Genomic DNA, 27,546 nt, shown 5'->3' with positions numbered 1-27,546 from the left:
GTTTTGCAGAATTGTTTTGAGTGACTTAAACGTTTTGGTTGACCATTAGCACTTTGAATATGTCATCCCACTGTAAAACATGGAAAACTTCATAAATTTGCATGTTATCTATATACAGGGGCCATGGTAATCTCTGTGTTGTTTTAATTTGTGTGCTTCCAAAGTATACACTATGGATCCCAGCATACTACAGTGGGAATGAGGGAGACTTGGTGGAAGCTACTTCTGCTTCCTGTTTTCTCATAAATCCTGCCTTTGCTACTTACAGTCTGATCTATGGGCTATGCTATGTAAAAATGTAGGACCTCCAGGGAAAAAAAATTTATTTTCTGTTCAGGGATCTAAGCACAATCCCCACTATTTGAGCCTCTGTTTTCAAAAAGCGTCCACTCACACTCTTTTCCTAGATTTCAGTTTGATACCTCCTCATATGCAGAGCGATTCTATCTACATAGTTATTGGATTTCTCACTTATCACAATGATTCTCACTTTTGGGAAAGAGACACATGTCTTTGATTTGAAGAAGGCATTATTATATTTATTTCATGAGGCACTTAACTAAAATCTGGTAATTTGTTCTCACTTACAGCCAATCTATCCACAAATATCATTACCATTTAAGGCCAAAATGACTATACAGTCTCTCCCCAAATTCATGAGTAGCTTTCTATTCAGTCCAGTATTTTACTGTTAAAAAGAACAAGTTCTGTGGAGATGCAGTAAGATGAAGAACAATAATTTAAATGTCCTGAAATTAGCAATTCCATGTGGTTTATTTTACTCCTACATAGAGCATTATGACTGCTGTAGTTTGACTTATCTATGCATATATGTTAATAAAGTATCCATTCACCCATCTATACCCCTTCATCCATCCATCTAGTAAGTCAACTATCTATTAATCAATCCACTTGTAATTCATCTATAATATGTCTGTTTGTTCATAGGAATTCAGTTTGATACTAGCATATGGTAGTTATCTAACAAATATGTGTCATGTTGAATCCTTACAAGGAATAGAGAGTGGTGTACAGCATTGTCATTCTTAGCATTTGGGACTGGGTAATTCTTTTCTGTAGGGGTCTATCTCCTGCAATGTTGGATGCTTAGCATCAGCATCCCTAGCCTTCCAGGAGATGCCAGTACTACCCTGCCAGTTGTGATAAGTCAAAACACCTTCAGATATTTTGACATGTCCTCCCCCCTCTCCACTCAGGTGAGAACCACTCAGGTGAGAACCAATAAAAGACATTATTTCTTTCATCATAATATACATGTTCTTTAAAATCAGTATTTAACAATGCCTAAAGATGGGGGTCTTCCCTGGTGGCTCAGAGGGTAAGGAATCCACCTGCAATGCAGGAGACTCAGCTTCGATCCCTGGGTCGGAAAGATCTGCTGGAGAAGGGAATGGAAACCCATTCCAGGATTCTTACCTGGAGAATCCCATGGACAGGAGCCTGGTGGGCTACAGTCCATGGGGTTGCCAAGAGTTGGACACAACTGAAGCGATGTAGCACGGAGCAACTAACCCACTTAGGGTGAGTCTGGTGCCCTCTAGAGGCCAGGGTGTGAAGGTGGCAAAATGCTTTAAGGATTAAGCCATGGGCTTAGGGAATGTGCATCAAAAAGATGGGATATTTATTTGGATGCATGAATGGATTTCTGTGTTTCTCAGGTTTACATTCTCTCACACATTGGTTCATCCACTCACATATCACTCCACAAGCATTTATTGGTTACCTTGTATGTGCCAAGTACTTTGCCAAGTACTGGGGATGCATGAGTGAAATATAAGTCTCTGTTCATATGGCACTTGGTGGCTTTGGTTAGAACCAGGAAAAAAAAAATGTCTAAACAAAAGGTATTGCTGCTAAGTGTTCTGTGGATCAAAGCAGAAGGTTGTGAGAGAATGACGGGGTTACATTAGATTAGTGAACTAAGAAGGATTCTGACGTGGCATTTAATGTGAGACCTGAGTAGTACAGGACAGCAAAGCAAAGATGTGAATGAATTATTCATTCATGTTGACTTATTTCTATCCACACAAGGTTTATGTTAGGAGTGTAAAGAGACAATCATTTGCTGGCATGTTGACTTACATATACGTGTGAACAACACTAGAATGTTTGTATGGAAATTTTTATACACTGTTCCAAATGAACTGAAGTCTGGCTCATTTCTAAATGAAACTGTGTAGCCCTACCAGTGTAAAGATAGTCACTCTCATAGCAATGCCGTGAACACTGGACCATTAAAAAGCAAATGGGAGATATTCAGATTTTAAAGCATCCTGTGACAACAGCTGGAAATTATTCAGAGAACATGATAAATACAGTTTCTGAGTTCATGTTATTGTATATAACTGGGGAGATAGGGGTGACTAGAGAAAACTGCTAAAAGAAAATCCTGGTCTGATAGATTTATAAGAAAGCACAAAATAATACTTACCTTGAATGGCTTCTAACTTCGTTAGCCCCTCCCTGATTTTTCTTTAAATTTGGCTTGTACTGAGATACCCATTTTAAAATAGGCATAACTGAATAAGTTGATTGTATTTTAGATAATTATGTGTACTTGTGGTAATAGAAAACTGTGGACCTGTATGTGGATCCATTTATAATTCCATTGGTGGAGAAAATGAAATTAAGTCTAAAATATTGTAGAATCTGTTGTCATTCTTTGACCAGTCACAATAATGTAGTCTGATTTTTATGGTCCTATTTCCTGTTTGAAGAAAAATCCTTGATAAATCTTTTAGGGTATACTTGCCTTTTAGAAACAGGTTTGTCTATTGGAAGTAGAAGGTTGTTTGCAGGCATGATTGAAATATTAATTAGAATAATGAGTTCATTACCACATCTTTACCTTTTATACTAAATGCTAAATCAAGTCAAAACTGCAGCTGCCAAACATCTTGAGGAAATGTGGAATTCTTTGCAAACGACAAGATAGTTCTTATTTGAGGAAGATATGGTTACAGCTGGGTAATTTTGGGCATTTCAGAGAAATCTGAAGTCCCTCCCACTGTTTTCTCTATAAGTATCATTGGCATGTAAAAGTTGTGTCGCCAGAGACTCCAAAGTCTATTTTTATACTGCAATTAAGTAATTGAGTACAAAATTCAGTATAGCCGGTGGGAACATGACTGGATGAATAAAGGAAAGCGAGAGAGAAGATAATCATTTCAATTCTTCCCTTAATTTTACTTTCTACCCTAGTACTTAAAAATCACAGTCTGACAGGTCCAACTGTGCTTCAGAGTACAACCCGACTCCTCCACAGCTGTGTAATCATAGACAAATTATTTAGACTCTATGCTAGTTTACTGAACTGCAAAATGAAGTTATAACACTTACCTTCTTGATTTGTGAGGATTAAATGAAGTGTTATACATAATAGCATGCATATAACATAACCAAGACTTAGTAAATAATAGCTTCATTATTAGCAATTTCCTGCAGAAGTGACAACAACAGGAACAACAGAAACCCTGGAATTTTTTTCCCCTTGCTTTTGTGGTCACTGTTAACTATGAACCTGTGTGACTCTGCATTGGCCCTTGAGGTAGGGAAGAAAAGAGGTTGCCAGGAGAGGAAGTGGTGTTTTCAGATTTGTGATGTTTTTTGTTTAGCTTCCCTCATTATGTTTCGCTCTGGCAAGTTTTTCTCCTTGCACTTTTATAATTGAACATAATTATAATAATGAGCAACCCATGAGCGAAATTCACAATGAACATAATTCGTAAAACTCATTACCCTCCTTTTCAGAATTCTGGTTCCAAGATAAATATCCCAAGGGAGAGCTCCTTTAAGCCCCCTAAGATGTCCATGCCCACTCATCTCAGTTATATCACCCAGTTTGTCTCTTGCATGGCACTTACCATGACCATTATTTCCATATATGTTTCTTTTTGCCATCATTAAAATATAAATTCTAATAGATCAGTGATCAAATCTGTCTTGGTTATCATTGTATCTCTGGATGCAAGCTCTGTGCCTAGCACTCATAGACACTCAATATGTTCATTTCAGGTCAGTCACCCAGTTGTGTCTGACTCTGCGACCCCATGGACTGCAGCACACCAGGCCTTCCTGTCCATCACCAACTCCCGGAGTTTACCCAAACTCATGTCCATTGAGTTGGTGATGCCGTCTAACCATCTCATCCTCTGTTGTCCCCTTCTCCTCCCGCCTTCAATCTTTCCCAGCATCAGGGTCTTTTCAAATGAGTCAGCTCTTTGCATCAGGTGGCCAAATTATTGGAGTTTCAGCTTCAACATCAGTCCTTCCAATGAACACTCAGGACTGACCTTTAGAGTGGACTGGTTGGATCTCCTTGCAGTCCAAGGGACTCTCAAGAGTCTTCTGTTAGGGGTTAAAGATATTTGCTTTTCCTTCAAACCATATTTCCCACTTGGCAGATTTATATCTTGGATTATCTTATTACCTTCTCTTACATAAACTTGAACAGAAATATTAAAAAAAGCATGTGGCTTTGTAATTATTTGTTACAATAAAACTCTGCTTTGGGGAAGAAGAGGGAGACCACTCTGTAATCTAGAATCTGTTCTAAAGTTTCTTCTGTAGAGATTATAAGTGCTACTCTCTAATTTGACATAATTAATCTTTTTGGTAATATTTTCAATGCATGAAACTAATTGGGTTTAATAAGAAATTATTTAATTTACTTACAGCACCCTTTTATTGTGATGTGCCTCCAAATGCCAGATAAATTAAAAAGTTCTGTTCTTGTAGAAAAACATGATATCTTGTATTTTACTGATATCATTTATCTAGCTTCATTTTACTTTGACTCTGATTGAATTACCTCTTCTCCAGAGTACAGGATAGAACAAAGCTAAATTAAGGCGACTAAGTCAATATGCTTTGTACAGTTAGTATATTTCCCACCAGAAACTTCATCACTACTTTAAGATTTAACCCTTGTTTTCCATTAGAGGGAGTGGGTTAATCTAGTATCTTGTCTCCCTAACTTAAATTGTATTAAATCCTTTCAAATTTCAGGTGCCAAACACATACCAAGGGTGTCCAAGTTTACACACATACACGATTTATATACAAACATACACAATTTACATACACACATTATCAGTTTACAATATAGCCATAAGGTAATTAGCAATTGGTTACAGTTTACTGCTAATGAGGTCAAGGTTACAGATGTAGTGTTCCTCTGAGTCTATTTTTTGGCCTAGTTCCATTGCCACAGATTTTACCCTGACCCCTGGGCTGCTGATTCACAAATGCTGTTTGTCACCAGAGGGGACCATGTCGGAGATGTGAGCCGTTTCCTGCCCACCCTCCACCTCGACTGGTCAAGGCTCTCACCATTTTCCCGACAAATGGCATGTGGGCGCCAGGCAGTGGGGGAAGGAGGGGGTTGTCTTCCATCTTTGCATTTTCTGTGTGTCAGGTTTTGTTCATAGGGATGTCCCTTTAAGTTTTTTTTTTTTAATCAACAGGACCATGAACACCATCTTCATATGGAGAAGACAGGTTATTAAAAAGAGCTGGGGATAAGCTCAATTGTGAAATAGAGAGGCATTTCCCTATTCCTTATTTCATTTCCCTGTTCCATGCTTTTGACTACCTTTAATCAGTCTCTCTTTCGTTGTGACACAGATCGAATGATACTGAAGTGCAATCTAGGGGAAATATGTGAACTGAAAGTCTAGAATTCAGGTCTCTCTCTCTCTCTCCCTCTCTCTCTCTCTCTCTATACACACACACACACACACACACACACACACACACACACACACACACACACACACATATATACATACACACACACATGTGCAGGCATCATTTATTTTGCATTAATTTTGTGGTCTGAAACATTTTTTTCATTTAAGGAGTTTTGTAAAACATGTGTTTATGTGATACTTTGGAGATTAAAAATTCACTGCTGCAAAGTTCATTTCTTTTTACCTAAAAATACGAAAACTTGGTATAGTTAGTACCATGAATGAAATCATGGAAAATAGGTTACTTGGTCCTTGGATTTTTTGGTTTAATCTTTCATTATGGATTAGGATTATTCTGAAACTAAATCAAATATGAGAGATGGTATAAAAATCTAACTAAAACAGTAACATTTACAACTGATTTTAATTATTTAAGGTAGTTACATTCTATAAAGTTGCCACAAATACTGAGTGAATATGAACCATTGTTCCTAAGGGGAACCACAGGGTTAGGTTTCTTAGAGCTTCTGATTACAAAATTTTCATTAACTAATCAATGCATAACTTTGCTGTATGTATGTTTCTGTTCAAAGACCTTGTTGTTGTTCAGTCACTAAATCATGTCCGACTCTTTGTGACCCCATAGCCTGCAGCACGCTAGGCTCTCCTGTCCTTGACTGTCTCCCGGAGTCTGCTCAGATTCATGTCCATTGAGTTCGTGATGCTATATGACCATTTCATCCTCCCCTACCCACCCCCTTCTCCTTTTGCCCTCAATCTTTCCCAGCATCAGGGTTTTTTCCAATGAGATGGTCTTCAAATCAGGTGGCCAGAGTATTGGAGCTTCAGCATCAGTCCTTCCAATGAATATTCAGGTTTGATTTCCTTTAGGATTGACTAGTTTGATCTCCTTGCTCCTTGGATCTCCTGTCCAAGGGACTCTCAGGAGCCTTCTCAAGAACCACAATTCAGAAGCATCAGTTCTTTGGCACTCAGCCTTCTTTATGGTCCAAGGCTCACATTTATACATGACCACTGGAAAAACCATAGCTTTGACTACAAGCAGTTTTGTCAGCAAAGTGATGCTCTGCTTTTTAATATGCTGCGTAGGTTTGTCCTTCCAAGGAGCAAGCATTTTTTAATTTCATGGCTACACTCGCTGTCTGCAGTGATTTTGGAGCCCAAGAAAATAAGATCTTTCACTGTTTCCATTGTTTCCCCATCTATTTGCCAGTAAGTGATGGGACCGGGTGCCATGATCTTAATTTTTTTGAATGAGTATTTTAAACCAAATTTTTCACTCTCTTCTTTCACCATCATCAAGAAGCTCTATAGTTCCTCTTCACTTTCTGCATATCTGAGGTTGTTGATATTTCTCCCAGCAATCTTGATTCCAGCTTGTGATTCACTGAGCTTGGCATTTTGCATGATGTACTCTGCATGTAAATTAAATAAGCAGGGTGACAATGTACTTGATGTACTCCTTTCCCAATTTTGAGCCAGTCATTTGTTCAACGTCTGGCTCTAATTGTTGCTTCTTAACTTCTCATACAATTTTCTCAGGAGGCAGGTAAGGTGGTCTGGTATTCGCATCTCTTTAAGAATTTTCCACAGTTTGTTTTGGTCCACATAGTGAAAGACTTTAGCACAGTCAATGAAGCAGTAGTAGATGTTTTTCTGTAATTCCCTTGCTATTTATTAGAATATACAGTTTATTTATTAACATTGATCTCAGGTCAACATCACTGTAACTTATTCCTAAATGAAACTTACCTAATACATCTGTTTTCCCTGAAAAGCTTATCACAGCCTTTTTGAATTTAGGATTGGTAGACAGTACACTTACAAATACATACTCGGACACTTCAGCTATGTCTGAGTCTTTGTGATCCTCTGGACTGTAGCCCTCCAGACTCCTCTGTCCATAGGATTCTCTAGGCAAGGATACTGGAATGGGTTGGCATTTCCTCCACCAGGGTATCTTCTCGACCCAGGGAGTGAACTGGAGTCTCCTATACCACCTGGATTGCAGGTGGGTTCGTTACCACCAGTCCACTTGGGAAGCCCCACGCTTTTAAATAGTGAACCATTTTATATAGTGAAAGCATGAAAATGAGGTAGTTCCCTAGTAGTCCAGTGGTTAGGACTCTGCTTTCACTGCCGAGGACACGAGTTCAATCCTTAGTTGGAAAACTAAGATCCAGCAAGCAAGCTGCATGGCACAACAACAATACAACAAAAAAGGCCAAAAACAAAAGGTATAAAAATAGGAAAAACTAAATAGACTGTGGAAACGACACTCCAGTATGAAAACTGCAACAAGAAGGCAGAGCAACTCATTCAAGGCAGCTAGAAACAAATGTATCAAGCAACTCCAATCTTTTCATGCTTTGTATATGTTTGTGAATGACTGCAAAAGTACTGTGTTGATTTGAGGGCTACAGATAAATTTTAGTAAGTATGTTAATTTGCAGATAGAGTCTGCCAATAATGGGGGCCACCTGCATATGCTTGTTAGGTTAGAAAAGGAAAAAATTAGTTCCCTTAGTCATTTAATGAGCCCCTGAAATACTTTGGTTTAGTATTTCCGTCTCTTGGTTCTTTTTTTGCTTAATTGAGTGACAAATTCTAACTCGCCATCCTAGATAAGAGAATTTTGGAAGGAGCCATGTGTTCATCACTTTTTCCTTCCCAACACATAGCCCTATTTCTGGAGTATGCTGTGCTGTGCTTAGTCATTCAGTCGTGTCCAACTCTTCGCAACCCCATGGACTGTAGCCCACCAGGCTCCCCTGTCCATGGGGATTCTCCACACAAGAATACTGGAGTGGGTTGCCATGCCCTCCTCCAGAGGATCCATCCCAAACCAGGGATCAAACCCAAGTCTCTCATTGTAGGCAGATTCTTTACCGTCTGAGCCACCAGAGAAGCCCAAGAATACTGGAGTGGGTAGCTATCCCTTCTCCAGAGGATCTTCCCAACCCAGGAATTGAATCCAGGTCTCCTGAATTAACAGGTGGATTCTTTACCAGCTGAGCTAGCAGGGAAGCCCAAAAGTTGGCTTAAAACTCAACATTCAAAAAACAGAGATTATGATATCTGGTCCCATCAATTCAGGGCAAATAGATGGGGAAACAATGGAAACAGTGACAGACTTTATTTTCTTGGGCTCTGAAATCACTGCAGATGGTGACTGCAACCATGAAATTAAAAGAGGTTTGCTCCTTGAAAGAAAAGCTATGACCAACCTAGACAGCATATTAAAAAGCAAAGACATAACTTTGCTGACAGAGGTCCATATAGTCAAAGCAATGGTTTTTCCAGTAGTCATGTATGGATGCAAGAGTTGGACCATAAAGAAGGCTGAGCGATAAAGAATTGATGTTTTCAAACTGTGGTGTTGGAAAAGACTCTTGAGAGTCCTTTGGACTGCAAGGAGATCAAATGAGTCCATCCTAAAGGAAATCAACCGTGAATATTCACTGGAAGGACTGATGCTGAAACTCCAGAACTTTGGCGACCTGACGCGAAGAGCTGACTCATTGGAAAGGACCCTGATGCTGGGAAAGATTGAAGGCAGGAGGAGAAGGGGATGACAGAGGATGAGATGGTTGGATGGCATCACCGGCTCAATGGACTTGAGTTTGAGCAAGCTCTGGGAGATGGTGAAGGAAGGACAGGGATGCCTGGCGTGCTGCAGTCCATGGGGTCACAAAGAGTCAGGCATGACTGAGCGACTGAACAAAAACAAATCCCCTGAAAATGTAAATGTAAACTTATAATGGTGTCATACACATCAGCCTAATTCTGCTTCTCTGGTTTTTTAAAATATATTCTGCCTGCATCTCTTTATTTTTGAGCTCCTTACAAATTGAACAAATAAGCTGTGTAATTTTCTTCATGCTGAATTTGGTTTCATTTTTTTATTTTCTTCCTCAGAAGAAATTAAATATTCTTGCATTGGAAAGATGGCCCTATCGTTCTGGCCGTCCACTTGGCTTTCTTATAACTGTATTTAAGGCCACTGATACAAACTTATAGAATATGTAATTTGTTTACTTATGCTGTCAAGTAAGACATTTTTTGAATATTGATATTTTCAATTAATCATTCTTCTGCAAATTTGAGATTTTTAAAGGACACCTCTTGTTTCTTTTTTGAAATGATGACTGCTTTGTATTTGCATTGGCTGCCTCAGAAGGGTTTGACCAATGCTTTTTCAAAATGATTGTTAACCAGTGTAATGAGCCTTGGACCAGTTACCAATCCAGTAGCTTTGGTTAACACATGTCTGCAGAAGGATTCCTACCATCCTGCTGACTGTGCTGGTCCTGTTGAATGTCACAGCAGGAAAATTGTCTCTTGCACCTGGGCTTATGAAGCCTTTGCATGTTTGGAAATAGTCCTTCTGAGGCAGGACTTATATACTTAGCTTTGAATAAAAGTTGTTATGTTAATATCAGTTGTTAAACACAGGAGAAAGGCTCATGATGATTCATCTTGCATTTTTCATAAATGTTAAACCTGCTATTTGTATGTAACTCTTTATTGCATTTTTAGCTGTGTACAAGCTCTGGAAGTGAGAAAGGTGTTTCTTACAAATTCAAAATCCCTAAATACTGACTCTATGTTAAGTCTCATAAACCTACCTATGCCACAGACATACCATTTTCATTAAAGATGCTTTTAAGTCAGGACTGTAAATTCTTGTATTGTTTCTGCAGACAGGGAAAAGGTTGCTTGAATGGGTGCTAATAATTTTAGGCGCTGAGGGGTGGTGATATGTGTACTTATTTAATTACAAAGTTTTGCTTGCCTCTACTGTATACTTGGAGAAGGAAATGGCAGCCCACTCTAGTACTCTTGCCTGGAGAGTCCCATGGGCGGAGGAGCCTGGTGGGCTACATTCCATGGGGTCGCAAAGAGTTGGACACGACTGAGTGACTTCACTTCACTTCACTGTATACTTGGGCTTCCCTGGTGGCTCAGTCCATAAGGAATCCGCTTGCAGTGCAGGAGAGCCAGGTTCAATCACTGGCTCGGCAATATCCCCTGGAGAAGGAAATGGCAACCGACTCCAGTATTTGTGCCTGGAAAATCCCATGGACAGAGGAGCCTGGTGGCCTGTAGTGCATGGGGTCACAAAGAATTGGACACAACTTAGCCACTAAACCGTCACCATAATGTACTTACGTATTGCTATTTTGCTTACAGAAATAGTCGTCCCTTTAAGTTATTGATTCAGTACATCCTTTTAAAATAATTTTTTCTAAATACAAAATTTTTATATTAGAAGCATTGCCTACAGTACCGTAGTAGAAATTAATGCAGTGAACATAATTAGTAAGTTTGATTCACTATGCCCCAGGAGATAAATCTTCTTGGGGGAAAAAAATTGATATTTTGGTATGAAATACCAATGCTTTTTAATGATTTGTATCAGCCTGACTTATGGGTGTATGGTAAAACTTGATAAATATTTATTGATTGGTTGTTTGGATATAAAAATATAGGTACAGCATAGTGCTATAGGTTGGTTTATAAAACAAATATTGCCTTTAAATAATGAACTATTGATTATTAAAATTTAGAAATGCTGAGGTAGAAACTTGGAAACATTTTAGCTGGAAGAGAAATGGATATATAACTGGCTGGCTCATCCCCCTGTTTTTCTGAAGAAAGAAAAAGTAGCAAATGTAAAATATAAGTCAGTAAATACTGGATGTTTATTTAGAAATCAAAGGTCAAGCAAGATATGCTCTCATGTGTGAGATACTGGCCAATCCTCTTCATCTTTCTCCTATGCACTCCTGTCAAAGATTCCAAATGATGATTCTGGCTTGAAGATATCATTGAGTCTTCCCAGTGCACCAGGCCGGAGCACTTGTCTCGTGCATCCCACCTGGGCTGGTGATCTGTTTCACCATAGATAGTATACATGCTGTTCTTTTGAAATATCCCACCCTCACATTCTCCCACAAAGTTCAAAAGTCTGTTCTGTATTTCTGTGTCTCTTTTTCTGTTCTGCATATAGGGTTATCGTTATCACCTTTCTAAATTCCATATACATGTGTCAGTATGCTGTAATGTTCTTTATCTTTCTGGCTTACTTCACTCTGTATAAGGGGCTCCAGCTTCATCCATCTCATTAGGACTGGTTCAAATGAATTCTTTTTAATGGCTGAGTAATATTCCATGGTGTATATGTACCACAGCTTCCTTATCCATTCATCTGCTGATGGGCATCTAGGTTGCTTCCATGTCCTGGCTATTATAAACAGTGCTGCGATGAACATTGGGGTGCACTGGGAAGACCCAGAGGAATCGGGTGGAGAGGGAGGGGGGATCGGGATTGGGAATACATGTAAATCCATGGCTGATTCATATCAATGTATGACAAAACCCACTGGATAAAAAAAATAATAATAATTAAAAAAAAAAAGATATCATTGAATATATCATTCATGTGTGTGTTACATTGTGCATTCTAATGTTGTTAGGAGAAATACATGATTTTTAACAATAAGCGTAGAATCCAGGAAGTTATTTTTGAATCCACTGACTTCAATTAGAAAAAGAAATGTATCGGAATTCACCTTACTCATGTAATATTGCATAACTACATATGCTTAGAAAAGCAAACTTGGATTATATTTTTTGACTGATACTCTGAAACAGTGACCGAAACCAACTGAAACCAAGATTCTTCCTGATAGATTTGGCATCTAAGAGAACCTCTTCTGTTTTCTTTTGTTTTTTCTCTTTCATGTTCACTATTGTTACTGTATGTTTAAAATAAAAAATTTAAATAATAATATTTTTTTAAAAAATCAATGTATTGAAACTTAACCCCCCCAAAAAAAACAGTTTACCAATTTCCCCATATTCTCCGTATCTATGAGCTTGTTATTTTTAAGATTCCACCCATGAGAGACCACACAATATTTGTCTTTTCCTATCTGAGTTATTTCATTTAGCATTATTCTCTTGAGGTCCATCTATGTTGTCACAAAAAACAAGATTTCATTTCTTTGTGGGCTGAAGAATACTGCATTGTGTGTATATGTGTGTGTGTGTGTGTGTGTATGTGTATAGATATACATACACAACATTTATCCATTCATCCTTTGATGAACCTTTAGGTGGTTTCCATATCATGCTTAATATAAGTAATACTGCAGGGATGTGAATACTCTTTCTTTCTTTTTAATATATTAATAATAGTACACAAAATAGAAACTAAAGGCAGAATAGTTAATAAGTTCAATTCACCCCATTCCAGGATGGAACACATCTTGACTTTTAGAAGTGAAGTTGGCCATAATTCAGCTTGCAAACTACTCATGGTGGAAATGCATGACCGTATATGTCTAAATGGGAGGGAGTTGATGCCGTAGATGTATTCTTTTTTGTTGATTTCATAGATATTTATGGGATGCTTACTGTGTGCCAGACTGTAGTGCTGTTCTATGATATTTTAGGTTTCTTATTGTAATTCTGCTTACTAAAATGATACTATAAAGATAGATGAAGCTTTGACTTTTTTTCCTTCCTTCCTTTTTAACATGAAAATTCAACTGAGTAAATTTTAAAGATCTATTTGGCTTTAATGAATGATTCATGAATCAGGCAGTATCCCGTGTAGTCTATAGAGAAGAGCCACATACTACAGAAAGGAAACTGTTTTAAAGGCAAGACAAAGAGTACATGAACAAAAAAGGTTCTTTCAGGCTTTGGTAACCTAGCTATGGGCTTCCCAGCTGGTGCAGTTGGTAAAGAACCTCCTGTCAATGCAACCGATGCAGGTTCGATCCCTGGGTTGGGGAGATTCCCTGGAGGAGGAGATGGCAACCCACTCCAGTGTTTTTGTCTGGAGAATCCCATGGACTGAGGAGCCTGGCAGGCTATGGTCCATGGGGTTGTAAAGTTGGACACAACTGAGCACCCGAGTACACATATTTCCTGTATATTTGGCAGATACCCAGGAAAACTGAATAACTCTCCAAAGTGGCCCAAGTGATCGTCTGAAAAACATTATTCATCAAAGACAAAAGAAAGATATTTGGTGGCAGGAGAGGAGGCCAATTAAGGAAGTTTATCAAGAAAAATCATAGTAAACAAGGGTAAGATTATCATGTCTATTTAAATCATTGCCTTCTCGATGAATAATAGTTTCTAGAGATTTAGAGTCATCTTTCTCTTCCTGGTATGGAGAGGGAGACACCCATAGAAATGGAGATTTGCCTCGTAAGTGTAAACAGTGTAAACATCTCTCACAGATGAGTAACTTCTCAGTTTTCAGAACTTTTCCTGTATCTGCTAGTTCTTAAAAATAATCATCCTATGCATGAGACAAGTGCTCTGGCCTGGTGCACTGGGAAGATCCAGAGGAATCGGGTGGAGAGGGAGGTGGGAGCGGGGATTGGGATGGGGAAGACGTGTAAATCCGTGGCTGATTCATATCAATGTATGACAAAACCCACTGAAATGTTGTGAAGTGATTGGCCTCCAACTAATAAAAAATAAATAAAATAAAATAAAAAAAAAGAAAAAAAAATCATCCTAAAATAATCCTTATTCTAGAGAGCCATATTTGGGGCTGGCAAATTCTCCCCTTCAAAAGGAAGTTTTTTTTTTTTTTTCTTTTGTTCTGAATCATCCATCTCTACCAGAGTTCCTGAATAAAAAATAAATGAAAGTGTTAGCTCTATTCTAAGACAATGGAAAAAAAAATCAGTTTTCTGCTTCTGGATATCCAGTATTCTTGCCAGGAAAATTCCAGGGACAGAGTAGCCTGGTGGGCTATAGTCCATGGGGTTGCAAAGAGTCAGCTGTGACTGAGCACATAAAGTCAGTTAAAAGTAGTTAGATAAGAACATGAAAAAGGCCCGTAAAGCAAAGCAGTGATGGTGGCCTTTCTTCTGTATTTACTGTGTGTATGTGTTCATTCGTGGAAAGTTGTGTATTTACTAGTAAGTATTTGCTGTTGGAGGTGGCACTAGCGGTAAAGAATCTGCCTGCCGATACAAGAGACACATTGGTGTGCTACAGTTCATGGGGCCACAAAGAGTTGGAAACACTTGAGAGAGTGTGTGTGCACGTGTGTGCTCACACACACACACACACACACACACACACACTTGCTGTTTATCAAATGGCAGACTGCTTATCTAGTGAAGAGGTATGCTCTGTTCTTCTGATTGAGACTTAGGTTTTAAATGGTGGCTGGAAGTCTATTTGCACAATCATCTGCCAACTCTAATTCTTCCTCATTCGGTTTGAGTTTAGAAGATGGAGTCATAGCATGTTTCTTACCTGGGGGAGAATGGAAATGGAAATCACTGCCCAAGTCATTCCAGAGAAATAATTTCTAATTTCCATCAAGCTCTCTATCTTTGTCTTTGATGTCATGAGGAGGTTAGGCCCCTTCTTAGTGAATGCTATGCTTTATCATATTCTTTGGAATATATTTCTAGAGTCTCTTGGCAACTGAAATTCTTATTTTAGCAACTCTTTATGCACTTACTTATTACTTGGTGAATACTTACTTAGTTTTTCTCCAAACTGGAAATTACACATGTCCTATCACTGCATTCAGATCTATACTCCAATATATAGATTTACATATTTTTACAGATAAATTGCAAGTGGCAAAAACTGAGCTAACATTGTTCTTGTTTAGTCACTGAGTCATGTCTGACTCTTTGTGAACCCATGGACTGTAGCCCATCAGCCCCTCTGTCCATGGGATTTTCCAGAATACAGGAGTAAGTTACCATTTTCTTCTCCACGGATCTTTCCAACCCAGCGATCAAAGCCGTGTTTCCTGCATTGGCAGGTGGATTCTTTACCATGGAGCCACCAGGGAAGCCCAAACTCACATTACTTAATATAAGAAATTTATTATTTTCTATGTGAAAACTCTGTGAAAACATGGATGGATCTGGCCTCACAGATACTGGTACAAAGACTCGAATGCTCTCATGTCTCTTATTTCTGTCTATATTTCTCTTTGTGTTTATGTTTCATTTTTTTTCTTTAAATTACTTTCCCCATGAATTTGTTACCATGATCACTGTTTTTGACCCATGCTTTAATAAATTCATAACCACAGAGGAGGAAGAGAGGCTTTGGACATTCGCGGGCTATTGTTTTCATTACCTACTTGGGTCACACATTCACGTATCACAATGATCTGGGGAGGTTAGATTTTGGGGATGCCCCACCTTAGACCATGAGCCCATACCTGACACAAAATGGGTGGGAAGTAATTAAAAAAAAAGAAAAGGTGGGATGCAACCCATGGTAGCTATTTATCATATGAACAACAACAACAACAAAACCGTGTAAGAGGGGCTTGTAGACTTTAGAGCAGAATAATTAAGCTAATGTACATAACATTTTTTAGGTTGAAATATACATGCATAATGACATCACTAAAGTGCATGGTGAAGTCAAGGGGGAAGGGTGAATGATAGGAAGTGTGGGGAGGAGAAAATGTGCATTGGGGAAGAACAGAAAGAGGTGTGGGGAGTCCTGAAGTTAGTAAGTGAGGAGGGCACAGATGGGAGAGGTACCAGATGAAAGGACAAGCATAGAGAGCTAGTTAGAGGATGGAGAGAGAAATATAAGGGAGAAACACAAAGATAATGAGAGAGAAGGACTAAAGGTTGACATAGGGGAAGAGAGAAGAGGTCCTAAGAACATAATTTGTGGTTAAGAAAACTAGTGATATCATCTTTGTATTTGCTCTTTTTTGCTGAGTAGAACATTTCAGCATTATTAGGCATATTATACTTAGGGAACTGTGGGTAACATTGATTTCATACTTGTAAAGTGCCTTTCAGTATGATGTGAACCAATGTAATGACAGTTCTCAAATAATGGTACTTTTAATCAATGGGAAATAGAACACTATATTTTTAAATTGTACAGTACTTCAGAAACTGAAAAGAGAACAAAACTGTTCCCAGTCATGCATGAATGGTGTATATTATAGCAATCCTCGTTCTGACAGAACATTTCAAATACCATTTGGCTGTTATTTCTCCCTGGGTTTGCTTTGTATCCCATGGAGATGATCTGACCTTAAGCATTTGTTAGCTTCAAAGAGAGCTTAGTTCTTGCCTCATCTCTGCAGGGCTGAAGAAACAGACTCTTGGTTAACAACAGGAAGCCACATTGATTTTAATATTGTGAATTTTTTACTCTGATGCAGGAAATGTTTCTGGACCATCACAGTGGGCTAGTGGTTATGGAGCTGAATGAGACTGAATTTCAGATTAGAGCTGAATTTCAAATATAAACTAACTCTGTAGGTCTTGCATAGTTGTAAGGTGCAGAGGTAGTGTATTAGCTGGCTCACTTGAAAATCATCTGTGATTATGTTAATGGGCTCCTGAGTGGATTTTTTTCCATCTAAGTGTTTAAAACCAAACTTCTTGACTGTTTTCTGTGCTTATAACTCCCCAGAATGAAACAATATGTCAGCATATGTGTGTTGGTTGGATAAATTCAGTAAGACCTGTCTCAGAATTTCAGTCCCATTATGCTCAATAGACATAAAAATATGTTCTTTTAGGAGATAAACCTATTGGAGGTTGAGATAATATAGAGGGACAAACAGATAATCACAGATCTGACCCAATATAGCTTGACTAATATTTTTTTTTAACATTTTTATATATTTGTTACTTCTTAGAAGGAAAAAAACAGCTTTCTGGAGCTCTAATTCACATATCACACACTCTATTCTTTGAAGTGTGCAATTTAATGGTTTTTAATTTATTCAGAGTTGTGCAATGATCAGGAATCAGCTCTAATTCCAGAACATTTTCATCTCCACAAAAAGAAACTTTGTAGTTGTTAATAGTCACTCCCCATTCCTCCCTTACCTGGCCCCTGGCAATCAGGAATCTACTTTCTGTCTCTGAATTTAAATATTTTGGACATATCATGTGAGTGGGATTATACAATAACCATACAATATATGGTTATTGTATTTGACTGTTTTCACTTAGCATGAAAGTTTCAAGACTTATCCACACTGTGACATGTTCCAGGACTTCTTTCTTGTGACTAATAATTTTAAGGGTACAGATAGTCCTAGGGCACAGGTGAAACCTTTTGTAAAACTGGACCCCTTGATTGCTCTGAGGCAGGAAGAAAGGACTTGGGAACGTCACTGGAGGTCAAGGACTTCTTCCTGCACCTCCGTCATTTCTTGAGGGAGAGGTACTTGACCTCTGAAGTTCTAAAGTGCTCTCATGCTGCTTCCGAGCATGCATGGGGCCCAGTTTCATGTAGGGGGTCTCTAAGTGATGTGTGCTATTTTCATTACTTCTGCAAAGCAATATTTAGATCATAGAAATCTGCATTTTATGTTCATATAATATAGCTTTTTTCAATAGACTATGTCCCACTAATGTTAGATTCTGGGTTGTTTTACCATGAAGTGAAGTGAAGTCACTCGGTCGTGTCTGACTCTTTGCGACCCCATGGACTATAGCCTACCGGGCTCCTCCATCCTTGGGATTTTCCAGGCTAGAGTACTGGAGTGGGTTGCCATTTCCTTCTCCAGGGGATCTTCCCAACCCAGGGATCAAACCCAGGTCTCCTGTATTGCAGGCAGACGCTTTACTGCCTGAACCACCAGGGAAGTTTTACCATAGGCAGTGCTAAAGACAGTCACTTCATAGACAAGGGCTCTCACTAGTCAATGCTATTAACTTACTTGCCAGGAAGTCTGTCACTACATGTTTAACCAGAGATTTGACTGGATCACTGTTTTTATTTCTGAGGGGTGGCCTCTTGGTGAAGGGAAAGAATTTGAATGGCAGATCTGCTGTTTAAGCCTGTTGTTGTTCAGTTGCCCAGTCGTGTCTGACTCTGCGACCCCATGGACTGCCGCATGCCAGGCCTTCCTGTCCCTCGCCATCTCCTGAAGTTTGCCCAAGTTCATGTCCATTGCATCGGTGATGCCATCCAGTCATCTCATCCTCTGATGCCCTCTTCTCCTTCTACCCTCAATGGTTGCCAGCATCAGGGACTTTTCCAATGAGTCAGCTGTTTACAAAATGACCAAAATACTGGAGCTTCAGCTTCAGCATCACTCCTTCCAATGAGTATTTAGACTTGATTTTCCTTAAGATTCACTGATTTGATCTCTTTGCTGTCTAGAGCACTTGTAGGAGTCTTCTGCCTCACCACAGTTTGAAGGCATCAATTCTTGGTGTTCTGCCTTCTTTATGGTCCAGGTCTCACAGTCCTACTTGACCACTGGGAAGACCATAGCCTTGACTGTACGAATCTTTGTTGGCAGGGCAATGTCTCTGCTTTTCAAAACACTGTGTAGGTTTGTCATAGCTTCCCTCCCAAGAAGCAATTGTCTTCTGATTTTTTGGCTGCAGTCACCATCTGCAGTGATTTTAGAGCCCAAGAAGAGGAAATCTGTCACTACTTCCACATTTTCTCCCTCTGTTTGCTATGAAGTAATGGGGCCGAATGCCATGATCTTAGTTTTTTTATAATATTTAGTCTTAAGCTGGCTGTTTCACTCTCCTCCTTCAACTTTATCAAGAGGCTCTTTAGTTCCTCTTTGCTTTCTGCTATTAGAGTGGTGTCACCTGCATATCTGAGGTGGTTGATGTTTCTCCTGCCTGTCTTGATTCTAGCTTGTAACTCATCCAGCCCATTATTTTTCATGATGTGCTCAGCATATAGGTTAGACAAACAGGGTGACCACAGACCGCCCTGCCATATTCCATTCTCATTCTTGAACCAATCCGTTGCTCTGTACAGGGTTCTATGTTTTGCTTCTTGACCTGCATATAGGTTTCTCAGGAGACAGGTAAGATGGTCTGGTGTCCCAATCTCTTTAAGTACTTTCCACAGTTTGCTATATTGCACACAGTCAAAGGCTTTAGCATAGTCGATGAAACAGAGGTAGATGTTTTTCTGGAATTCCCTTGCTTTCTCTGTGATCCGGCAAATGTTGGCAACTTGATCTCTGGTTCCTCAGCCTTTTTCTAAACCCAGCTTGGGTATCTGGCAGTTCTTGGTTCACATAATACTGAAGCCTAGCATGCAAGGTTTTTTTTTTTTTTTTTTTTTTTTTTTTTTTTTTAGCATGCAAGGTTTTAAGCATGACATGACTAGCATGGGGCTTCCCTGGTGGCTCAGAGGCTAAAGCGTCTGCCTGCAATGCGGGAGACCTGGGTTCGATCGCTGGGTCGGGAAGATCCCCTGGAGAAGGAAATGGCAACCCACTCCAGTATTCTTGCCTGGAGAATCCCATGGACAGAGGAGCCTGGTGGGCTACAGTCCACAGGGTCGCAAAGAGTCAGACACGACTGAGAGACTTCACTTCACTTCACTTATTAGCATGAGAGATGAGTGCAGTTGTCCCATGGCTAGCACATTCTTTAGTAATACCATTTTTCGGAATTGGGATGAGGATTGACCTTTGCCCGTCCTGTGGCCACTGTTGGGTCTTCCAGATTTGCCGATATACTGAATGCAACACCTTGATGATATCATCCTTTAGGGTTGTGAATAGCTCTACTGGAATTCCATCGCATCAACTAGCTTTACTAGTGCTTCCTAAGGCTCATTTGACTTTACACTCCAGAATGTCTGGCTCTGGGTGGCTGACCACACCATCATAGTAATCTGGTTCATTAAGATCTTTTTTTGTACAGTTCTCTCACATATCCTTTTCATCTCTTCTTGATCTCTTCAGCATCTACTAGGTCTCTACTATTTATTGTGCCCATCTTTGGGTGAAATACTTAAGTATTTATTCTTCCTAATTTTTTCCCTCAGTGATGTGAATACAGAGATTAGTGAAACAGCCCCTGATCTTAAATATTTTTACAATCTAATGAGAGGAATTGGAGAAGGAAATGGCAACCCACTCCATAATTGATGCCTGGAGAATCCCATGGACAAAGGAGCCTGGCAGACTGCAGTCCATGGGGTCGCAAAGAGTCGGACACGACTGAAGTGACTTAGCACAATGAGAGGAATACAAGACTAACATCACAGATAATGAATCTAAAACCCTAAATGTGGCACGTGGCATTGAGTAAAGTCTCTCTATAGATGGCAGATTTTAAAATTAGAGATAGTATGAACAGTGCAATGATGAAGTGCTACAACATAGCTGAATACTATGAGAAGGCTAAGGTTTTAGTGGATAATGCATTTGGTACATGTTTCAGGTTTACTCATTCTGCTGACATTTAATGAGTAATTTCCTATGTGCCAGGCACTATAGGAGGGTAAATGAGACAGAATTCCTGGTTCCTGTGAGCTTTCAGTTTTGGAGGGAATATAGCCTGGTAAATAAATAACATGTTGTGGCATTACATGAAATAAGACAAAGGCAAATGCTTTCTTACTTAAATGTGTATTTTCTCACTTATCTGTGGAAACTAAAAAAACTGAACTCACAGAAATGAAGAGTAGAAGAGGGGCTGAGGTGTGGGTGCAAGGAGGGGATGCTGGTCAAAGGGTAGAAATTTCCAGTGAAAGGTGAGTAAGCTCTGGGGATTTCATGTAAAGCGTGGTGATTATAGTTACCAATACCGTATAATAAACTTGCAAGTTAAGAGATTAGATGTTAAATGTTAACACCCCACAAAAATTTGGTAATTATATGAGGTGTTGGGGTGTTAAAGAAAATACACATACATTATGATATGTGTACTTTAGCTTTCAGGAAAGCAACAAAGTCTCTAGAAATGTAAAATCAATGTATAAGTTAAAATCTTGAGACATGAGTAAACCATTACTGGCTAAAGCAGGAAGATAAAGCTTTTCAGGGAGAGAGAGTTAGATGGGCAAAGTGTAAGGAAAACAGTGGACCAAGGAGTTGTAAATGCCACTGGTTCCTTTTTTGGGTGATGACGGGAGAAAACGGTGGGTAGGATAGTGGTAAATTACACCAAAAATAAACCCACACCAATGCTACCAATTTTTAAGAACTTGTGATGTTCTAGGTACAATATTAGGTAGAAATGTTGCATCACTGAATTCTCATACCATATTTGGAGGATGTAATATCTTGATTTTATAATTATCAATCTAGTTATTTATAAAATATATAGAACTGTCTTATGAAAACCCATTCTCCTTACATGAGTTTGCACAAGGAGAAAAGATGGGTTTGTATATTATGTTCCCGTAGGCTTGACGGTTTGTACCTTATACTAACCTGATGGGGAAGCAATGAAACCACACCAGCACTTGTGGGTGGCTTCAGGACAATTAGCCCCCATCTATAGTTTGTATCTGTGTGTGTCTACAAACAGGGTAACACAGATACCTGTGAATAGTGAGTTTGCTTGGAAATACCATAAAAACTCCACTTCCCTTTCCCTTCTATCCAGGTTGCAGCTCCTGACCCCACTTTAACACAAAGTATTTAACCACTTCTATATGATTTCAGTACGGGAAGGACAAGATCATTACTGGGTTTCAGAAAGATAAACTGGTCAAGAATTTGAAGAAACAAACGAAAGCTTAGAGAACATATGGTTAGAGAAAATTTCTGGAAGCCCGCCATAATATGACAGCAAGTGAAATAATGAATGTAGAGAGGCAATCATAGATTGAAAGACAGCAACAAAAATGAATAAGATGTGCTGAGGACGCTGAGGGGACTCAAGATTTTAGCTCTGATCACGGTGGGTTGTGTTGCGGGGATGGTGGTGCTGAGATGGAAATTGCCATAAGAGGAAAATGAATGCACCTGTGGATTTGCTGTTTAAGGACTCTAAATGTTGAGGTTTGAGTCTTCCTGCTAGAGATAGTTTATAGGTAGGCAGGAATCTGATCTGAAACAGAGTCACCAGGGGTTTCCCTGGTAGCTCAGCTGGTAAAGAATCATCCTGCAATGCAGGAGACCTTGATCGATTCCTGAGTCAGGAAGATCCCCTGGAGAAGGGATAGGCTACTCACTCCAGTGTTCATGGGCTTCCCTGGTGGATCAGATGGTAAAGCATCTGCCTACAATGTAGGAGACCCGGGTTCAATCCCTGGGTCGGGAAGATCTCCTGGAAAAGGAAATGGCAACCCACTCTGGTATTCTTGCCTGGAAAATCCCATGGACAGAGGAGCCTGGTAGGCTACAGTCCATGGGATCACTAAGAGCTGGACACAACTGAGTGACTTCACTTTCACTTTTCCCTTTCATGTATTGGAGAAGGAAATGGCAACCCACTCCAGTGTTCTTGCCTGGAGAATCCCAGGGCCGGCGGAGCCTGGTGGGCTGCCGTCTATGGGATCGCACAGAGTCAGACACGACTGAAGTGACTTAGCAGCAGCAGCAGCAGCAATTGTTGATTGAGAAAAAATGTACAATGTAAGGGTTAAGTTTTATTTGGAGCAAAATGAGGACAACGGCCTGGGAGACAAGATGTTAGTTCTGAGAAATTACTCTGAAGAGTTCAAGGGGACGTTCAGTATATGCATGTGCTTTTGGTGAAAATGGTACATGCAATCAAGTCCACATTTTTGCAGAAGGTTATTGCTAGTCACAAGAAGCAGATGTCACCATTTATCATTTTAGTGCTTTTTTAGATATGAAGGGATACAAAACCTGGGCTCATAAAATCTCCTGAAAGTGTCTAACTACCTGAAGCCCTATTCTGTCAGTTTTCCCCAGAGCACAGAGTGCCTCATTTCTGATCTCTACGCTGAGGTGGCAATCAGGGTGTGTTGGAGGTCAGTGGTCACAGCAGCTTGTGATTTAATCCTTGTAAAGGCAGAAGGCAAGTACCAATTTTAAGTTGGCACAATGCATATAGTATTATCTTTGGAGTCACAAAATAATATAATATAAAAGAAAATGTCTATAGTAGAGAGAATGTTCTTTGCACTTGGAAATATCCAACAAATGAATTAAAGTTGGGAATGTTGATGAACTTAAAAACGTTCATAAAACTGGCAGCGACACAGGTCCTAAGTATAGTTTTTAGCCAGAGAAGTTTAAAATCTTTCAATTTTTCTTTCAATCATTTTTTCCTTAACAGAAAGGAGCAGAAATGGCTTGCCCAGGAAAAGCCTCATGGTCTTTAGTTGTTAGTTCTATAAATAGGACTTTATAATTTTGTTGCCTTAAAGACACACAAGATAAGACTCTTGGATTTAAGTTTTATTCAGTGACCTTACTGAGGACTATAGCCATGAGGCAGCCACTCACTTAGCTATGAGAAAACTTCTCTGAAGAGGTAGAGAAGAAGCAAATCTCTCTCTCTTTCTCCCTCTCTCTCTCTCTCTCTCGATATATATATATCGTGTGCATACGATTTCAGTTGTGTCTGACTCTTTGCAACCACATGGACTATAGCCCACCAGGCTCCCCTGCCCACCAGATTTCTCAGGCAAGAATACTGGGATGGGTTACCATTTCCCTTCTTCAGGGCGTCTTGACCCAGGGATTGAAGCTGCATCTCTGTGTCTCCTGTACTTGCAGGCGGATTCTTTCCCACTGTGCCCCTTGGGGAGCCCATGCATCTGACTGTCTAAGGGCCAGTGTACCCCAAACACAGGGTGCCTTCTCCTCCTGTTCATCCTGAATTCGTTTTGGTTGCACAGCAGGTGGGCAAAGGCAGTGGGATATGACTTAACCCTTTGGAACTGGTTGGTAAACCCACGTCCTTTGGTTCTTCTTTGTTCACAACTTGCCTTTTTACTTAACAGAAGGTCAGATACATGATAGCATTTGTGTAAAAAATAGATAAATTATATTATTATATAATACGTGTTTCCATAGAAAAATGTCTGGAAGTGGTCATACTTTAGGTGTTGGCTGGGGTGAGGAAGAAGAGACATGTGTAATCTTTTCATCTAATTATTATAATTACATATTAATCTAATTGTCATTTTAATATGTATCATATATAATCATTTTCTATGAGAATTTCATAAGGGTATATTTTTGTTATAAAAAAAGGCAAAAAACAAAAACTTTAAAATGATATATGATACCCACTGAATACAATTTAAAAAGTATTAATATTAGAATCAAACAGCGTAAGATTATTTCACATTGTTAACGTATGTGTTATGGAAACCATATAACTCTACCACAGAAAGTTGTATCTAACTAGTTATAGTACAGATAAACAAGGTAATCAGTTCTGAATGACGTGTAAGGTGATGATGTTTTCTTATTCTTATTTCTTGTTCATGGAAAGCAAGTACAAGATAAAAAGGGGTTAGAGATCTAGGTCATCAGCCCAGGATGCTGCATTAATTCTTCTCATAGGAGTACAAAGGATTATCAGTCAATTTTGTCAGCTCTAATGCCATCTAATGCTTATAGTGCCATCATAAGAGTAATTGATGAACCAAAGGAAATTGCAAGCTTTTTATAAATTTCTCTTCAGTACCTCAGAATCATACTTTGAATTTTATAACTTGAAGAATAGGATTGCTTTTTAGGACTTGTTTAGTGACCAGCTTTAAATTTCTAACATAACTAGCCATTTGTACATCTATTAGACTATTTTAAAAAATACTTACACCTTTTTATAAACTTGAAAAAAGAAATCCCACTTTGACAACCCCTAGACTGTGACAAGGCATAAATATTATTTCCTTAATGTGTCCCAGAACTCACTGATCATAGTTGATTTGCTTCATTATATTGCACCTGAAAGTTTAGAATTGACAAGAATACTTTATGAACTACAATTTTAAAGACAAAATAAGTTGAAAGTGATAGTATTACTATATGATCTTTAGCATTTTTAACTAATAAATTGCCTTGGATGCTTTTGCCTCAGAAAATGGAAAAAGAAATGTGGGAGCAAAACAGAAAAGATGCAAACAATTAACAAGCGCTTGTGAGATGGTTGGATGGCATCACCAATTCAGTGGACATGAGTTTGAGTAAGCTCCAGGAATTGGTGATGGACTGGGAAGCCTGGCATACTGCAGTCCATGGGGTCGCAAATAGTTGGACATGGCTGAGCGGCTGAATTGAGCTGAACTGAACTGTGAAATAATATAGAAAGAAAATCAGAAGCAAGATACCCCAAATCATGGTCTAGTCATCATCATCCAGTCTGTCCTCCCTGAATGACTTAGTAATGACTGGTTCATGCACTTGATAGTCATTATCAATTGTTAACAGCGATGACCCTCCCAGTCAGTATAAGAACCTTAAGTGCTTTTTGAATATTAAAGAGAAATATGACCATACCAAAGTGCCAGTGGTTAGAATGTATTCTTTATACCTTTGAAAGAAGCCAAGGTTAAGGTTAATGATACCATAGCTTCTTCAGATTTATGAGTATCTTTGTTGAAAGTGCCTCCATATAGGAAGTTCATATCATATAATAATTTCTTGATGTTTGCATCTTGACCCAATCCATTTTTTCCATCATTTTTTGTAGATACTGATAGTTTCCAGGACTTAAAAGAAGATGAGGGTTTTCACTCTTTTCTCTCACAACATGGTTATCAGGTGCTTTGGGACATGGACAATCTTAAGGGGAAGTTTCCAAGGAAAATAAATATTTATTAACCATCAAATGTACACGTGTGCTCATATATATGTATACCCTCTGCTGTCAGCTCAGTGAAGTCCTGGGCACTAAACCTTCAAGGCATTGTGATAGAGTTCTGCAGGAAGTTTCCATAGAGGTGTTGAGTTGCTGTTCTTGTCACTATATTCAGCTACTCTTCACATTGGAAAGAGGAAAACACTGTCAATGCAGGAATGAGTAGGATTCTTAGCCTAGAGTACAGTGGAATTGTAGGCTGTAGGGCTTGCTTGATTTTTATATCCTATTTATGTAGGGGTACTTGTTTCTGGACAAATATTTCAAGCGAGTCCTTCTGTATCTTGAACACTATTTGTTTTACCATGGAACATTCTTGTAACATTTTTCCTGGTGATGAGCAAGCCACCTGATACTTAAAAAAATAAAGATAGCTGGAGCACTTGTAATAGCCAATTCTACATTTGATTAGAAATTGAGAAGAGTTTTGATTAAAACCTTTCAAATATTACCTGAACTATGCACGCATGCATGCTTAGTCGGTTAGTTGTGTCCGAGTCTTTGTGACCCCTAGCCTGCCAGGCTCCTCTGTCCATGAAATTTGCCAGGCAAGAATATTGGAGTGGGTTGCCATTTCCTCTCCAGGGGATCTTCCTGGCCCAGGGATTGAACCTGCACCTCCTGCACTGTACAGATTCTTTATCACTGAGCCACCTGGGAAGATTATGGGTCAGAGGTGGCACTATGGTAAAGACTCCATCTGCCAGTGCAGGAGTCAGGAGAGACTCCAGTTCAATCCCTGGGTCGGGAAGACCCCTTGGAAGGAGCAGGGCATGGCAACCCACTCCAGTCTTCTTGCCTGGAGCATCCCGTGGACAGAGGAACCTGGCAGGCTACAGCTTATGGGATTGCAAAGAGTCGGATACAACTGAAACAACTTAGCACACACACACACACACATCATATCTAAGCAACTCTAGCATAGTTTATTTTGAAGTATTCTAAAGTAAATGTTAGAAAATGCAGTACTTCACTTCTGTTGGCAATTGTCAGAACCACTAAAAGCTATGCAAATAGTTGGCTTCACATAAACCCTGATAAAAATTAATCGTATTCATTGAAAGTTGTACTTCTATTAACAGTTGTTATTGAAACAAGCCTAGCAATGTTTACATCAATATTTTACATATAAAAATCCTTGCTTACTTTAATGACAAATTAGGAAAATTTAATTTCTGAGTTGTCTTTGGACAAACAACAAAATCGTTGTATTTAGAGTTTTATCAACACTGTACATTTATGCAGAATATATTCTTTTGTGA

The 27,546-nt window shown here is 39.2% G+C and overlaps 1 protein-coding gene and 1 non-coding gene across 2 annotated transcripts in view; one reads left to right on the top strand and one right to left on the bottom strand.

Moving 5' to 3' along the window:
- Window positions 1-27,546, top strand: part of CHL1 (cell adhesion molecule L1 like) — a 219,151-nt gene that overhangs the window by 89,317 nt on the left and 102,288 nt on the right. Inside the window, exon 3 of the mRNA XM_061128058.1 lies at window positions 13,689-13,834. The gene's annotated coding sequence lies outside the window, so the exon portion shown is untranslated. The remainder of the gene's footprint in view (window positions 1-13,688; window positions 13,835-27,546) is intronic.
- LOC133046316 (U6 spliceosomal RNA) lies at window positions 74-176 on the bottom strand. The gene has a single exon (XR_009690457.1). It is a non-coding gene; the product is annotated as a U6 spliceosomal RNA (small nuclear RNA).

This window comes from Dama dama, chromosome 24 (genome assembly GCF_033118175.1).
Source record: "Dama dama isolate Ldn47 chromosome 24, ASM3311817v1, whole genome shotgun sequence".
NCBI classification, from domain to species: Eukaryota; Metazoa; Chordata; class Mammalia; order Artiodactyla; family Cervidae; genus Dama; species Dama dama.
Note: the sequence above shows the minus strand (reverse complement) of the source record. Positions and strands in the feature narration are given on the sequence as shown.